Here is a 17,253-nt window from a genome sequence, read left to right as displayed (position 1 = left end):
TTTCTGACTGAACTATAATCAAGAATTCTGTCAGTACCTCAGAGCACTAGACAAGCAAGCTCCTGGTTATCCAGGGACAATGTATAGTGCCACTGAAATGCCTTCTGTTTGAAATAAGTAATATGATTATTTGAGTTGTAGCATTCAGTGTGCTTTGTCATACTACTGATTTTGAACAAATCTTTCCTTTCTGCAAATCGCCTCACAAATAACCTCTTTCCCAGGAGTCACTGGGACTAATTGTTTTGAAAACATAAAGTCCTAAGCTTGTCCCTGAGAGTGTGGTCACAGAAGCTCATAGTATTCAGGGCAAACAATTGGATTGTGCTTTTGTGGGCTTGGAGGGAGGGTAGTCAACCATACCCTGCTTTCTAGATGGAAAGAGGGCTCCGTTCCTTAGCAGAGCAAGGGTTAGAACCAAGACTGCTGATTCTTGTTGCAGCCCACCTTGTCACATACTTACTTTTGTGAAACCAACCTATATTAATCTTCTGAAAGCTGGAGTAATTGATCTACAAATCATGAGTGGGTGGTCACAGGATTGTAGGGGTTAACTGGAGTGGCAGAGATGGAGGTAGCATTTGATGGAGTCTTGGCATTTTTCTGACAATACCCTGCAAAGATTCCTTGTTGAATTAACCAAAATGTTGAAAAGTTACAAGGCAAATTTTTTTGCTGCTACACCTTTCTGCTGGTCTCGTCCTGATTCTATATTTATGTGACACTGACTCTACGTCCTGTACAAACAGCTTTTAATATGTGTAGTAGCACTAATTAAAGCAAGGGAGCTGGAGAAAGGTTTACCTCATTAAGAGAAGCAGCTTTTGTTTTGTTCTAAAGGGCAGTCTGAAACACATTTCATCACTGTTGCTTCTTGAAGGGTATGATTTGGCTTTGATGAGTTCCATCATGAAGAGTAAGTTCAGGGTCAGTGCTGAAAAGAAAATAACTGTGCATATGTCTGGGACTGCATCCTCCAGAAAGACAGGAGAGAAATGACGTATGTGATGTTGACATCAGATTGGAGGCCATGCACTTGGGGTAGATAACTGGGAACGGGGATGTCAACTTCAGTATGGAAAGACATGCATGGGTGAATGATTCAGCTATTCCCACTGGAGCTACTAATCTCATGTATGGCATACACTGGAACTTTTGGGGCTTTGGGCCACTTTTAATATAGACTGGTTATTATCTATCCATTAAACCCACTGGATGCAGCTATAATCTGTTAAGATAAAAGGCAGATTTCATTGTCTTCAGATGAAATGACTTTTGTTTGAAGCTAAAACAAAACCTTTCAGCCTCTCACAATAAAAATTAAAGTATTTATAAAGACTGACAAAATGGACCCCAGACGCTCTCCCTCACTCTGTCTGGGCAATCATTGCCCCTTTGTGGGTTCTTGAACACCCTAGCATGCCCTTTCCTCAGGGCCCACATTGCCCTAGATAGATATTCCCTGGATATGGGACCATGCTGCCATTCTTTTTTGCTTTTCTTTCTTTCTTTCTTTTTTTCTTTCTTTCTTTCTTTTTTTTTTGGTAAAAATGGAATCTGACTGTGTGTCCCAGGCTGGTCTCAAACTCTTGGCCTCCTGCGATCCTCCTGCCTCAGCCCTTGACACTTACCTGGCTCACTTCTTCACTTCCTTTAACTCTTTTCACTTTCATCCTCAATGAGGCCCATACTGCCAACCCATTTAAAATTGTAGCCCCTCCCTCAGCACTCCTGGTTTTCCCACCCCTACTGAGTATGAACATGGAGTCATTGACTTGCCCTGGTCTCCATCCGTAACCTGTGTGACATCTTCCCAGAGGACATTTCATATTCTAAAAATAATAATACTAAGTCATTATGTTACTTTAAATTGTTGACTTTTCCCCCACTAGAATGTAAACTGTCAAAAAGCAGAGGTTTTTGTTTCTTTCGTCTGCAGATGAATCTGTAGACCCTAGAATGGTGCCCAACATAGAGACATTCGTAGTATATTTGTTGAATGAACAAATGGTTGAATCTGTTAGAGCCCTGGTGAAGAATTAGGTACACAGAAAACTAAGCAATAAAAGTGTAAGGTGATTATCACCACCATTAGAAAAAAAATCCCCAAAAGTGGTCTGAGTAAGAAAATATAATCTTAGCTCAGAAATAAGCAGTATTTACAGAAGCAAGATACTGTAATTGCTGAATATTGATTAAACAAACATTTTGTTTTATCTTTATTGGGAAATGAGAAGAGTGGAGGGAAGGTGAAGGTCATGTAAGACAGCCAGGTTCTGATCTATTGTAACAGAAAGTCAAGGGAAAATGGCCTAAAAGTGATAAATCAAGAAATTATGGAGAAAATATGTTATTTAGCAATATGAATTTTCTCTGAGGGTGTGGGGAAGAGTGGAGTTGGAAACGTTTTCATTATAAAATATATTACTATTTGTGTACAGCATACTACCTTGATAATAGTAAAAAATCATGAAAAAAGGAAAAAAGGAAACATTAAATAAGCCCTTTATTCAGAAAGTACTACATTTCTCTTCAAATTCTTTTTAACTTTCTTCTTAAATACTTTCAGATGATTAATGCTATTTATTCTATGAAATATAAAATTAGATATCATGAAGTATTACAACTGCTAGACTATTAAAAATTGCTAAAGATTGCTTTAAGTGTAATTCATATAGTAGATAAATTATAAATCATCTTTAATAAATAGATAAATTATGTATGATGATTTAAATAAGTAATTACATTTTCTTTTCTTATAAATCCCACATTTAAAATGATAATATTGAACTATTTCCAATGTTTACTGGATGCTTAGATTTTTTTAAATAATGTATTTATGAGGAATAAATGCAAATACAAAGTTACAAATAAATACAAAGTTTCAATTTGCTATTATTTACCCTGGCCTCCAAAAAAACCCCACACATTGAAGAAAAACAAGAAAATGAATTCGGAAAATGTAAAGACTGCTTTTTTGGCTGAAAGTTACAACATCATTTAGGTGAGTCAATCTTGGATGCACTGCTTAGCTCATGAATGAACTTTATTTAAAACAAAGCACAGGAAGGGGAACGTCGCACACCAGGGCCTGTCGTGGGGTAGGGGGAGTGGGGAGGGATAGCATTAGGAGATATACGTAATGTAAATGACGAGTTAACGGGTGCAGCACACCAACATGGCACATGTATACGTATGTAATAAATCTGCATGTTGTGCACATGTACCCTAGAACTTAAAGTATAATTTAAAAAAAAACAAAGCAAATAATAGCAACAATAAAAGAAAAGTCACTAAAACCACACACATATAGAAACATAAATATAAATAAATTATATGTACAAATATATATAATATGTCCTTATTTAGATAAATAAATATATATCTATACCCTTTTTCTAGCTTATTGATCAACACAGAAGACTGAGAGTCAAATTCCACCATCCATGTCTCCACATACCACGACACAACCTTGGCAAAGTCATCCAGAACTTCTGATTACTGATGAGTGCACTTTGGATGTGCTGTCAGAATCAGGAGCATTTAACAAACCGCATTAACTGAATCATTTTAATGATTACTGAAGCTATGGTAGTGACCTTCAAAGGAACATTATGTATCTACCTATTTATAATTATCTTTATATATGTGTGGTTTAACGATGGTTTGGTTTCTTTCTAAATATTAGGGTAAAGACATATGTATATATAAATAGATAAACATAGTCTGTAGACATGAAATTGTATAAATTATTAGGATATACACATGTGTACATGAATGTATTACTTTCAGTTGTTACTGAGCAATAGGTTGGCCTGTAATATAGCAACTTTTAATTCAATCAGCCCATGAACATACTTAATAAACATAACAGAGAATGTGAATCATCTAAGATAAATTATTTATCATGATTTAAACAAGTAATTATGTTTTCTTATGAAATTAACATTTAATTTTTTTAAGTTAAAAAGTATGAAGTCTTTCAAATATAACCACATATTTGCTCCTATTATAGCATTCATTGCCTAGTATTATAAATGACTCTTCTCTCAGTACTTGACTAATAGGTGACATTCAATTTGTGAAAAGGAAGGAAGGGAGGATAGAAGGAAGGAAGGAAGGAAGGAAGGAAGGAAGGAAGGAAGAGGGAGGGAGGGAGACAAGGAGGGAGGGAAGAAAGGAAGGAAGGAAGGAAGGAAGGAAGGAAGGAAAGGAGGGAAGGAGGGAGGGAGGGAGGGAGGGAAGGATACACACGAGGGCACCACAGAGAGATTCCCAGAATGAACAATTTGGGTATTGATATGGTTTGGTTCTGTGTCCCCACCCAAATCTCACCTTGTAGCTCCCATAATTCCCACATGTTGTGGGAGATGCCTGGTGGGGGGTGATTGAATTATGGCGGTGAGTCTTCCCTGTGCTGTTCTCGTGATAGTGAATGAGTCTCATGAGATCTGATGGCTTTAAAAATAGGAGTTTGCCTGCACAAGTTCCCTCTCTTTGCCTGCTGCCATCCGTGTGAGACGGGACTTGCTCCTCCTTGCCTCCCGCCATGATTGTGAGGCTTCCCCAGCCACTGGAACTGTAAGTCCAATTAAACCTCTTTCTTTGGTAAGTTGTCCAGTCTCGGGTATGTCTTTATCAGCAGTGTGAAAAAGGACTAATATAGGTATCTTTTTTAGTAGATGAGAATCATATGGCTAATAGGAATGTTTAATAGGAAACATTAAACTTTTACTTAATTCTATCATGTTTGGGCAGCAAATTGTCTGGGCTGTGTTGTTAATAGAAAATTCAAATGAAAAACACAGCATATGCTTCTGGAGACTTACAGACTGACCTTACATCCAACAGAGAAGACACAGAGAATCAAGCTAGAACACTCCAGGGAAGGCCACTGAAACAATCGCTAAAGGACTACAAAGGAGCTTTGAAGGGACAGTCTAAAGCATGCTTTCCATACAATGGAGCACACATTAGTGGGCTCTGCGGTGTCAGGCAGACGAGTCTGGCACAGAGTGACGGTCACACATTGACAGGGAGATCATTGAGCCCATGACGGGATTTCTCGTTATGTTCTAATATGGGTGGTTCCTGCTCACTAATACTGTGTTAAGATTGGACAGCATATACCAAGAGTGGCCCAGTCTGGGACTTCACATACACAAGATGCATTCACTCTGAATCAGATGAATGAGAAAGTCCACCAGTCTTTCAGGGCTCAGTGAGTTTCCATAGACCCAGGAAGGTGTATCCTGGGGCCCAAAGGCAAGTCAGGCAGTGATGAAGACTCCAGATAAGGTTCCTGGGATACAAAGAGTCAGAAACCTGGCAGACAGTCTATGTGAAAACAAAGAGATGCAACAAGAAGACTCCAATATGAGATTACCTGAAGCCTCCTGTGTCTCCATGTTTCCTCTCACGGTCTCCATGGTGGGGGAAGATGGACCCATTCTCTGGAGGCAAAGAGGACCCTTAGCCAGTGTCAAGGAGGGAGAGCACCAGGAAGAAGCTGTTCCGAAAGAAAGTTCTTTTCAGGACTGAATTGACAGGATCATCTCCAAGGTGAAGCCAGGGTGGGGGCCGGGGGTTGAAAAACAAGAGGGAAATGGAGCTGTTTTGTAAAGCACGTAAACGTTTTTCAGTCTGTTCTTCCACCCAGAAAAAGCAAGATGTAGGCCTTTCCATAATTGTAGACAAGATGAAACCAAAGTAGCCTCAGGCCTAAAACACCAATCCTTCATGACAGCTCTCTTGCTTTAATCTTGGCTCAGTGCTCAGAGCTCTGAAAAATAGACTGTGCAGTACAACCTCCTGTTAATAGACGGTCGCCATCCATCATATGCCTTCCACTCTTTGAGATGTGTGATGGTACCCTTTTAGGGTACAGATCAAATCCCACTGTAGCAAATTCTCAGAGAATGTCCTAGAATTTGGTTGCAAGGAATATTGCTTGAAATAGAGAGAGGGCCATTGGCTGAGGATCAGGAATCTTATTATAATGACCACATCTACCATAATGTAATTTGACCTGTGTTCACATTGGGAATTAGGAGAAAGTCTTAAGAGATGATTTTTGAATGGCATCATTTATAGAATATGGCTAGATTTAACTATATTCTTCCCGCATCTAGGACTGGCAGTTTGGCTTTGGGTCAGATTTTCTTCCCAGTTTCTCAGGCACTGACTCCATGCTACAAGGTTTGGGTTGCAAATATTGAGAGGGAATGCTTAAACACAAACAAAATGTCTCACTGATTAAATGTCAGAGTGTAGTTTGCCTCCTGAAATTCAGGGAGGGGAGCCAGAGACCTGGGCTCCATGCCCAGCTCTTCTACTGACATTAGGGGTGACCTTGGGGGAAATTATTTAACTGTTTCCTGCCCAGTGAAATGTGACACTTGGGGCATTGCAAACACATTCCTGAGGTTTGTAGGTTCTTTGCAGATTTTTGAGCAGTCATGGGTTGCGTGGAGTTCTTTCTTCTGTTCCCTTTTCTACATGAACACCTGAGGCCTTTTATTTAAAAAATGCCAGTAAGGAGTTCTAAATAGAAGAACACTTCTGGTATTAATGGTATCAACAACAGCATCATCTCCCAGAAGGAAAAGCAATGAGTGAACACATAACAGTGCTTTTTCTGATATGTATTATTTTCAACCCATTTGCAGGAAAATCTATTTTTTCTGTAAAATAAGCCAAGCATGTCTATGGCACGTAAAAAGTACCATTTCTTCATTTCCCATACTATCATGTAGCAAATTGCAGAAGAACATGGACTGGAGTTAGACGGCCTGTGTAACCTTACTCTGACAGGTCCCTTCAACTCCTCTGTGCCTCAGTTTCCTCTTTGGTAAAATTGTCCCCATCTATTGGGCTTGCTATAAGGACAAAGTTGTGCACACATTTAAAGTGTTTCAAACAGTACCTGGCACTTAGTAAGCATTCCAGAAACGCTCGCCTTTATTGTTGTTCTTGCTGCCATTAATGTGATGAGCCCTAGGAAAGAGTGTATGTTGCTACATTTAGAAAACAAAGACAAATTGGTTGTCTAAGGTAGAAGGAGTCAGTCAGTCCGTTACTAAAAAAGTAAATAAAAGTGTTTCTTTAATTCAAAAGGTTTCTTTAACTCAATAGATCTTGGCCAGTCAACGGAATAGGAATCCATAGTTAGATGCTCTCCAGGAATCACATGGACAACATTAAACATTTCACAATATTACCTCATTCTATACTTAAGGCTGCAAGTGGCTTCTGCTATGCTGATAGCAGGAAACTCAGCTTCAGCCAGGAGAAAGGGTTTAATTCAGATCAGAGCTGTAGCCAACCCAGGCAGGTACTTTAGATGCAGTGCACCGTGCCACGGTCACCAGGCGCCCATGTGGCTGTGTCCAGCCAATGGCCTAATGTGCACCATGATCCAGTGAGATCGGGAATGCTTGCAAAGGCCTTCCTTCTCAATGCAGCCCCTCTTACCTTTATTAGGAGTACTCAGCACCTTCTTAGACACTGGGCTCAGAATCAGGGCCCAGATCTGCCACAGCTCAACCTCAAATATCCCTTTTAATGACTAACATTGTTTATGGCCCAGGGATACGCTTCTCAACATTTTTGTCTAATGTCCTTGAAACAGTAAATGACTGCATCTGAATGCTATGGAAATTTGGGGGTTGCATCCCTGCTGTCAGCACAGACAAAAGCACGACTCCAGAGTATTGGGAAAATTTAAGTGATGAGATCATTTGGGAGACAGAGAAGGTAAGTTAATTAATGTGTCAAATCCTTCTATTCTTTTTTATTAATTGATTGATTGATTTTTCTGATACAGGGTCTCTCTCTGTCACCTAGACTGGAGTTCAGTGGCCCGATCTTGGCTCACTGTAACCTCCACTTCCCAGACTCAAGCAGTTCTCCTGCCTCTCAGCCTCCCGGGTGGCTGGGATTACAGGCGCCCACCAACACGCCTGGCTAATTTTTATATTTTTAGTAGAGATGGGGTTTCATCATGTTGGCCAGGCTGGTCTTGAACTCCTGACCTCAAATGATCCACCCACCTTGGCCTCCCAAAGTGCTGGGATTACAGGCATGAGCCACCGCGCCTGGCCCAATACTTCTACTCTTGCACAACAAAATACTGTTTCTCAGTGTTGCCCAGCATTCATTTCCTGCTTCTCCTCCTGTTTATGGTTCTGGAGGTACTTGGGACTTAGCAAGGTATTTTCAATAGTTGCACATAGTACCTAGGAGGCATTTTACTATGTTAAACAATCATATTATTTTAAATTCATATGTGGATCTAGAGGTTGCTTGAGTGATACCAATGCTTTATGTTGGCAACTAGATGAAATATTGAAAGCTAGAATTGTGAATAGTTTTATTAAAACACTTAATAAGTTTAAAATGTTAATTTATTTAAATACGTTTTATTTTAAAAGTTCATATTTATTAATCATAATTTCTATGTAACAACTTTTATTATACATTTTGACTTCATGTAACACAATTTCTATTTTTTCTCTTAGTTTCAATAGAAAACTCACTATTTTGGAAGAAAGATAACATTAAAAAATAGATAATTTAAAATTTTCAAATTTAGTATTTATTTAAATTTGCTCCTAGATAAAAATATATTTATATTTTGTATATATTGCACACAATCACATTTTTAATTCCTTGGTTTATTCCTAACCATAGAACAAACTATGTGGAAATCTTTTTTTTTTTTTTTTAATTATACTTTAAGTTCTAGGGTACATGTGCATAACGTGAAGGTTTGTTACATATGTATACTTGTGCCATGTTGGTGTGCTGCACCCATCAACCCGTCAGCACCCATCAATTTATCATTTATATCAGGTATAACTCCCAATGCAATCCCTCCCCCCTCCCCCCTCCCTATGATAGGCCCCGGTGTGTGATGATCCCCTTCCTGAGTCCAAGTGATCTCATTGTTCAGTTCCCACCTATGAGTGAGAACATGCGGTGTTTGGTTTTCTGTTCTTGTGATAGTTTGCTAAGAATGATGGTTTCCAGCTGCATCCATGTCCCTACAAAGGACACAAACTCATCCTTTTTTATGGCTGCATAGTATTCCATGGTGTATATGTACCACATTTTCTTCATCCAGTCTGCCACAGATGGACATTTCGGTTGATTCCAAGTCTTTGCTATTGTGAATAGTGCTGCAATAAACATAGTGTGCATGTGTCTTTATAGCATCATTATTTATAATCCTTTGGGTATATACCCAGTAGTGGGATGGCTGGGTCATATGGTACATCTAGTTCTAGATCCTTGAGGAATTGCCATACTGTTTTCCATAATGGTTGAACTAGTTTACAATCCCACCAACAGCGTAAAAGTGTTCCTATTTCTCCACATCCTCTCCAACACCTGTTGTTTCCTGACTTTTTAATGATTGCCATTCTAACTGGTGTGAGATGGTATCTCATTGTGGTTTTGATTTGCATTTCTCTGATGGTGAGTGATGATGAGCATTTTTTCATGTGTCTGTTGGCTGTATGAATGTCTTCTTTTAAGAAATGTCTGTTCTTATCCTTTGCCCACTTTTTGATGGGCTTGTTTGTTTTTTTCTTGTATATTTGTTTGAGTTCTTTGTAGATTCTGGATATTAGCCCTTTGTCAGATGGGTAGATTGCAAAAATTTTCTCCCATTCTGTAGGTTGCCTGTTCACTCTGATGGTAGTTTCTTTTGCTGTGCAGAAGCTCGTTAGTTTAATTAGATCCCATTTGTCAATTTTGGCTTTTGCTGCCATTGCTTTTGGTGTTTTAGACATGAAGCCCTTGCCCATGCCTATGTCCTGAATGGTACTACCTAGGTTTTCTTCTAGGGTTTTTATGGTATTAGGTCTAACATTTAAGTCTCTAATTCATCTTGAATTAATCTTCATATAAGGAGTAAGGAAAGGATCCAGTTTCAGCTTTCTACTTATGGCTAGCCAATTTTCCCAGCACCATTTATTAAATAGGGAATCCTTTCCCCATTTCTTGTTTCTCTCAGGTTTGTCAAAGATCAGATGGCTGTAGATGTGTGGTATTATTTCTGAGGACTCTGTTCTGTTCCATTGGTCTATATCTCTGTTTTGGTACCAGTACCATGCTGTTTTGGTTACTGTAGCCTTGTAGTATAGTTTGAAGTCAGGTAGCATGACGCCTCCAGCTTTGTCCTTTTGACTTAGGATTGTCTTGGCAATGCGGGCTCTTTTTTGGTTCCATATGAATTTTAAAGCAGTTTTTTCCAATTCTGTGAAGAAACTCATTGGTAGCTTGATAGGGATGGCATTGAATCTATAAATAATCAGGCTCTGAAATTGAGGCAATAATTAATAGCCTACCAACCAAAAAAAGTCCAGGACCAGATGGATTCACAGCTGAATTCTACCAGAGGTACAAGGAGGAGCTGGTACCATTCCTTCTGAAACTATTCCAATCAATAGAAAAAGAGGGAATCCTCCCTAACTCATTTTATGAGGCCAACATCATCCTGATACCAAAGCCTGGCAGAGACACAACAAAAAAAGAGAATTTTAGACCAATATCCCTGATGAACATCGATGCAAAAATCCTCAATAAAATACTGGCAAACCAGATTCAGCAGCACATCAAAAAGCTTATCCATCATGATCAAGTGGGCTTCATCCCTGGGATGCAAGGCTGGTTCAACATTCGCAAATCAATAAACGTAATCCAGCATATAAGCAGAACCAAAGACAAGAACCACATGATTATCTCAATAGATGCAGAAAAGGCTTTTGACAAAATTCAACAGCCCTTCATGCTAAAAACGCTCAATAAATTAGGTATTGATGGAATGTACCTCAAAATAATAAGAGCTATTTATGACAAACCCACAGCCAATATCATACTGAATGGACAAAAACTGGAAGCATTCCCTTTGAAAACTGGCACAAGACAGGATGCTCTCTCTCACCACTCCTATTCAACATAGTGTTGGAAGTTCTGGCTAGGGCAATCAGGCAAGAGAAAGAAATAAAGGGGATTCAGTTAGGAAAAGAAGAAGTCAAATTGTCCCTGTTTACAGATGACATGATTGTATATTTAGAAAACCCCATTGTCTCAGCCCAAAATCTCCTTAAGCTGATAAGCAACTTCAGCAAAGTCTCAGGATACAAAATTAATGTGCAAAAATCACAAGCATTCTTATACACCAGTAACAGACAAACAGAGAGCCAAATCATGAATGAACTTCCATTCACAATTGCTTCAAAGAGAATAAAATACCTAGGAATCCAACTTACAAGGGATGTAAAGGACCTCTTCAAGGAGAACTACAAACCACTGCTCAGTGAAATAAAAGAGGACACAAACAAATGGAAGAACATACCATGCTCATGGATAGGAAGAATCAATATCGTGAACATGGAAATCTTTACTATCACAACATATTAGTGTCTTTGCTGAAATGAAGGCAAGAAAAAAAATATGGAGTATATACACAATACCTCAAGAACTATGTGTCTTTTTTTTTTGAGAAGGAGTCTCGCTCTGTCACCCAGGCTGGAGTGCAGTGGCGCGATCTCAGCTCACTGCAAGCTCCGCCTCCCAGCTTCATGCCACTCTCCTGACTCAGCCTCCCCGAGTAGCTGGGACTACAGGCACCCGCCACCACGCCCAGCTAATTTTTTTTTAGTAGAGATGGGGTTTCACTATGTTAGCCAGGATGGTCTCGATCTCCTGACCTTGTGATCCACCCGTCTCGGCCTCCCAAAGTGCTGGGATGACAGGCGTGAGCCACCGCGCCCTGCTGGACTATGTGTCTCTTTACAGTTCATCCAGACATGGCCAACCTGTTCACAGGACACCAGGACATCCGTGATGATAATTAAAGCCTATTTTCTTTGATATTTCTTTTGATATTTTAGAAGATAATTTTTAGTCATTGAAAAACCATGACTTTGCACATTTTCTTTTCTTGTGTCTTTACGAATGTGTGTTTCTTATGGTAGGAGGCCAGTACAGTTGGTTCTTGTTATTTTGGTAGTTGCGTCCTATAAAGTCACAGGGAACACTGAATTATCAAATCCTAGACAATTGCCCTGCAGAAATGCATGGTTAGGTTCCTGGTCACAGCATTTTTATCAACTGATGAGTTCATAAACTGTTCCTGTTCAAAGACACCTTATTTAACATACATTGTTGATTTCATTAATGTTGAACTCAGGGTTAACAGCACTATCGCTCATGTCTGAGCGATGCCCATTGTATGTTCTCCATAAAGCTCATCACAGCCTCCCTGCAGTTAGGGGCACTGTATGGCAACGACCCCCTACCTTTTTGGCACCAGGGACTGGTTGAATGGAAGATAATTTTTTCACAGACTGGGGAATGGAGAATGGTTTCAGGATGATTCAAGCCCATTACATTTATTGTGCACTTTATTTCTGTTATAATTACATTGTAATAGATAATGAAATAATTATATAACTCATCATAACGTAGAATCTGTAGGAGCCATGAGCTTGTTTTCCTGCAACTAGACAGTCCCATCTGGGAGTGATGGGAGACAGTGACAGATCATCAGGCATTAGATTATCATAAGGAGCATGCAACCTATATCCCTTGCATGTACAGTTCACCATAGGGTGAACCATAGGGTTTGTGCTCCTATGAGACTCTGATGCCATTACTGAGCTGACAGGAGGCAGAGTTCAGGCGGTAATGCGAACGATGGGGAGTGACCGTAAGTACAGATGAAGCTTCGCTGACTCACTGGCCACTCACTGCCTGCTGTGAGGCCCAGTTCCTAACAGGCGGTGGACCAGTACCCTGCTGTCTGGCACTTCAGCACAACACTTGGGGTCATTCTAAACAGCGAAACTACCAAAAAAAAGCACTAAAACTTGAAACATGTGACACTAAATAGACCATAAAAAGGACACCCATTTACTAGGTAACAGCTGAAAGGAGGAAGCAGAACTTCGCCTTGTTCAGTTCAGCTGGGAACATCGCATTGGCAACTCAAAATGTTTGCCTTCCTTACAGTCTGTGAATGTCCGCAACAGTGACTCAAGAGCTGATTTTGGGATTCCAAATGAATTTTAGCTAGTAAGCAAATTAGCAAATACAGAATTTGAGAATAAGGCAAATCGATTGTACATATTTCATACAATAGTGTGTTAACTTGCTTTATAATTTTAAATAGTCATATGGTATGTGAACTTCTGTTTGTATTCTTAGTCCCTACAAATGTGAGGAATGGGACTGGAACACAACATTTGTTGCTGAAGTTACATATTTTGGTATGTTTGATAAATTTAGGTAAATATCATGAGAGATAATTCATTTTAGAATAGAATATTTTAAAGACTAATTTAAATGCTAACGAAAATCTGCTGCAGCCAATACTCTAACAGAAAAAGTTAAAAAGATCCAAAAGTGTACTGTGCTGTTTTTCTAAGTATATCATAAATTTCAATATTAAATGAAAGTGCCTCCTAATAGTAGTAAAATAAGAAAGAGTGTTGTACTCAGAGCAGGGTGACACACATTAATTGTTGAGTTTCAAGCAACTGTTTCACACAAAAAAGCAGTTCTGTGCCACTGGAAGAGAGAAAATGTTTCTGGTTGTGTAGGCCGGACACAAGAGATTAGGCAAAGGATAACTCAAACCAGGCAACTTCTTAGGAACTGTCTCCAAAGCTGGCTCTGGAAAGCCCCAATTTCTCAGATGGTAGCAATGAAGAAAGGGGGTGGTAAGTCAGCTAGCTATAATTTAGAGACTAGAGGTTGTCAGAACCAATGGATTGTTTGTGTGAGGCAGAGTGGGGGAGTAGATCAATAGAGAGACTGATAGTGTGCATAGGCTGATGACTGGGTAGATTTTTTTTTTTAAGTCACCTCTAGTCCCATTTGTTTATCTTTACTTTTGTTGCCTGTGCTTTTCGTGTCATACCCAAGAAATGTTTCTGTGTATCAAAGGAAATAATCAGTAGAGTGGAAAGGCAACCTATGGAATGCAGAAAATATTTGCAGATTACATAGTGGATAAGGGTTTAATATTCAGAATCTGTAAATAACTCTTACAACTCAACAACAAAAAATCCAAATGAGCAAGGGATTTGAATAGACATTTCTCCAAAGAAGATATACAAATAGACAACAAACATATAAAAAGATGTTCAATATCACCAATCGTTAGAGAATGCAAATGAAAGCCACAACGGGATATTGCTTCACATCCATCAGGATGGCTACCATAATAAAAAACACACACATAGAAAATAACAAGTGTTGGTGAGAATATGGGGAAATTGGAACCTATCTGCCCCGTTGGTGGGAGAACAAATGGTGCAGCTGCTATTTAAAACTCTATGGAGATTTCTCAGAAAATTAAAAATAGAACTACCACATGATTTGGCGTTTCAATTTCTGGGTAAATATCGAAAAGAATTGAAAGCAGAACATTGAAGAAATATTTGCACATCCATGTTTAGAGCACCATTATTCACAATAACCAAAGGTGGGAACAACTCGAATGTCCATTGCCAGATGAAGGGATAAACAAGAGATATTCTACACCTACAGTGGAATATTATTTAGCCTTCAAAAAGAAGGAAATCTTGTCACATGCTACATTATGGATAAATCTTGAAGACATATGGTAAGTGAAATAGGCTAGTTACAAAAAGACATACTGTAGAATCCCATCTGTATTAAGTATCTAAAATTTATGGAAACAGAAAATACAATGGTGGTTGACAGGGGCTGGGAGAAAGAAATGGGGAATTGTTTGACAGGTATAAAGTATCAGTTTTGCAAGATAAAAATGTTCTGGAGATCAGTTTCACAGCAATGTGAATACCCTTAACACTACTAAACTGCATGCTTAAAAATGGTTCAGATGGGCTTACATTATATGGCCAGAAACATTAGCTAGTGCTTATCCTACTCTCTCTAATGGGAAAGCAGTGGATTACCAGAGACTAAACTGTATCTGCCTCTATTTCCAAGAGACTCGCATTCAACTTGGGCTCACAAAAGGCTGGGAAAATTTCATGAGTCCTTTTTTTTAAAAAAAAAAATTAATATAAAACTGGAGCAAAAAAAAAAAATCTGAACTTTAGTAACACAGCTGAAACCATCTGCAGCAGTGGCAGCTATGGCAGGAGAAGAGGTTTAATTTAGTTGATTTTCTGTGGCTGTTGGTTTGTTCACTGGGAGCTGCACATTTTTCCTAAGAGACCGAGAAGCTGCTAGAGGTCTGGTTCTCCTGGAAGCAACTCAGTGCAAACCAAGGATCTGGGGTTTTTCATACCATTCTGAGATCTGAATGGGGGCATACATTTTGTTTGTTTGTTTTGGGAAGAAAGTCTTGCTCTGTCACCCCAGCTGGAGACCAGTGGCCCAATCATAGCTCACTGTAGCCTCGAACTCCTGGACTCAAGTGTTCCTGCCGCCTTGACCTCTCAAAGTGCTGACATTACAGGCCTGAGCCACCGTGCCCGGTAGAGACGTTTCATTATGAAGACATGTGGTACCACCCTCTTGCTGAAAGCACTGGTTCTCCTTTTGAAGCTTGCTAGGGATGACAATGGATTTGACTCAATTCAAAGCTTCCTTTATTTTCCTAAGGATTTCATGAAGCCTTCTCACTAAAGGTACCTGGGATTTTCAGAAAGAAATTGAGTTTCTTAATGCAATTTTTCCAAATGGAGCAGTGTATTGTATGAGACATGTGAATTCTGACTGTTGGTACTTGCATATTTCCGATTTCCCAGAGAGTGGGGTATGAGCCATGTGAATTCTGACTGTTGGTACTTGCATATTTCCGATTTCCCAGAGAGTGGGGTATGAGCCATGTGAATTCTGACTGTTGGTACTTGCATATTTCCGATTTCCCAGAGAGTGGGGTATGAGACATGTGAATTCTGGCTGTTGGTACTTGCATATTTCCGATTTCCCAGAGAGTGGGGTATGAGCCATGTGAATTCTGTCTGTTGGTACTTGCATATTTCCGATTTCCCAGAGAGTGGGGTAGTAAGCCGGATCAAACCCCGGAAATGCTGAGGAGAGAGTGTGACCCAGCAGTGAAGGGAAGATTTTTTCTCAGGAAAGACTGTGTCACTACAAAGGATGTCACTTAGACTGGAATTGGTGCCCTGACACCAGGTTCTGTCATTGATGCCACACTGTTCAATCCTTCTGGGCTGTTAATGAAAGGAACGAAATCAGATGGCACTTATGGAACTATTCACATCACTCCAGAACCAGAATTTTTGTACATCAGCTTTGAAACAAACTGAAATCAGACCTCCTGTGCTGACCTGATCAGGAAAGTTGTGGAAGTCCTCAAGCCAGGAAACTGATGACCACTTCATTTTTTTAATGTTTCTTATGTTTTTATTTATTTATTTTTTTTTTTTGAGACAGAGTCTTGCTGTTGCCCAGGCCGGAGTGCAGTGGCGTGATCTTGGCTCACTGCAACTTCTGCCTCCGGGGTTCAAGCGATTCTCCTGCCTCAGCCTCCCAAGTAGCTGAGATTACAGGCGCCCACCATCATACCCAGCTTATTATTGTATTTTTCGTAGATACGGAGTTTTGCCCTGTTGGCCAGACTGGTCTTGAACTCCTGACCTCAATTGATCTGCCCGCCTCAGCATCTCAAAGTGTTGGGATTACAGGCATGAGTCACCGAGCCCAGCCCACTTTGTTAATCAGAGTTCTACACAGTGCTTTTTTGCCCCAGATGATTGAAGGTTTTAAGTGTCTTGATTGTCAGAGGGTTATGTTCAATGATTATAATTTTGTTTTTACCAGTTTTGTTAAGAAGCAGCAACGGCACCATTGACTAAGAAAAATGAAGAAAATATCACAAAAGAAGAACACTCACAGAAAGAGGTGGCTGCTTTTTAGATGTTGAAACCAGGGGCCATGCTTTCCATAACTACTACCTTGTAGTTTCAGAAACCCCAGATATAATGAGAGTGTAACCATTTTTGAATTGTATGTGTTATTATATCAAGGAGTTAGATATATTGCAGGAATGCTTTCTTCTGCGTTTAGATATTCTTTGCCATTCTTACTGTGAAATTGAAGTGCATGTAGAAAAAATCTTTTACTATATGAAACTTTACAACACTTGTGAAAGCAACTCAATTTGATTTAGGCACAGTGTAATCTTTCTCCAGGTATCGTCCAAAATTCCCCATAGACAAAACTTTTATCCTCAGCCTAACCATCTGGGACCATCCAATTAAATTGCTGCTAGAATTTTAC

At 39.5% G+C, this 17,253-nt stretch overlaps 1 pseudogene; it reads left to right on the top strand.

Moving 5' to 3' along the window:
• The window catches only part of LOC117088304, a 57,226-nt pseudogene extending 40,883 nt beyond the window's left edge, over positions 1 to 16,343 (top strand).
• The last annotated feature ends 910 nt before the right edge of the window (positions 16,344 to 17,253 follow it).

This window comes from Trachypithecus francoisi, unplaced genomic scaffold, assembly GCF_009764315.1.
Source record: "Trachypithecus francoisi isolate TF-2019V2 unplaced genomic scaffold, Tfra_2.0 Lachesis_group10, whole genome shotgun sequence".
NCBI classification, from domain to species: Eukaryota; Metazoa; Chordata; class Mammalia; order Primates; family Cercopithecidae; genus Trachypithecus; species Trachypithecus francoisi.
The sequence above is the reverse complement of the archived record's forward strand: the minus strand, read 5'-3'. Positions and strand labels throughout refer to the sequence as shown.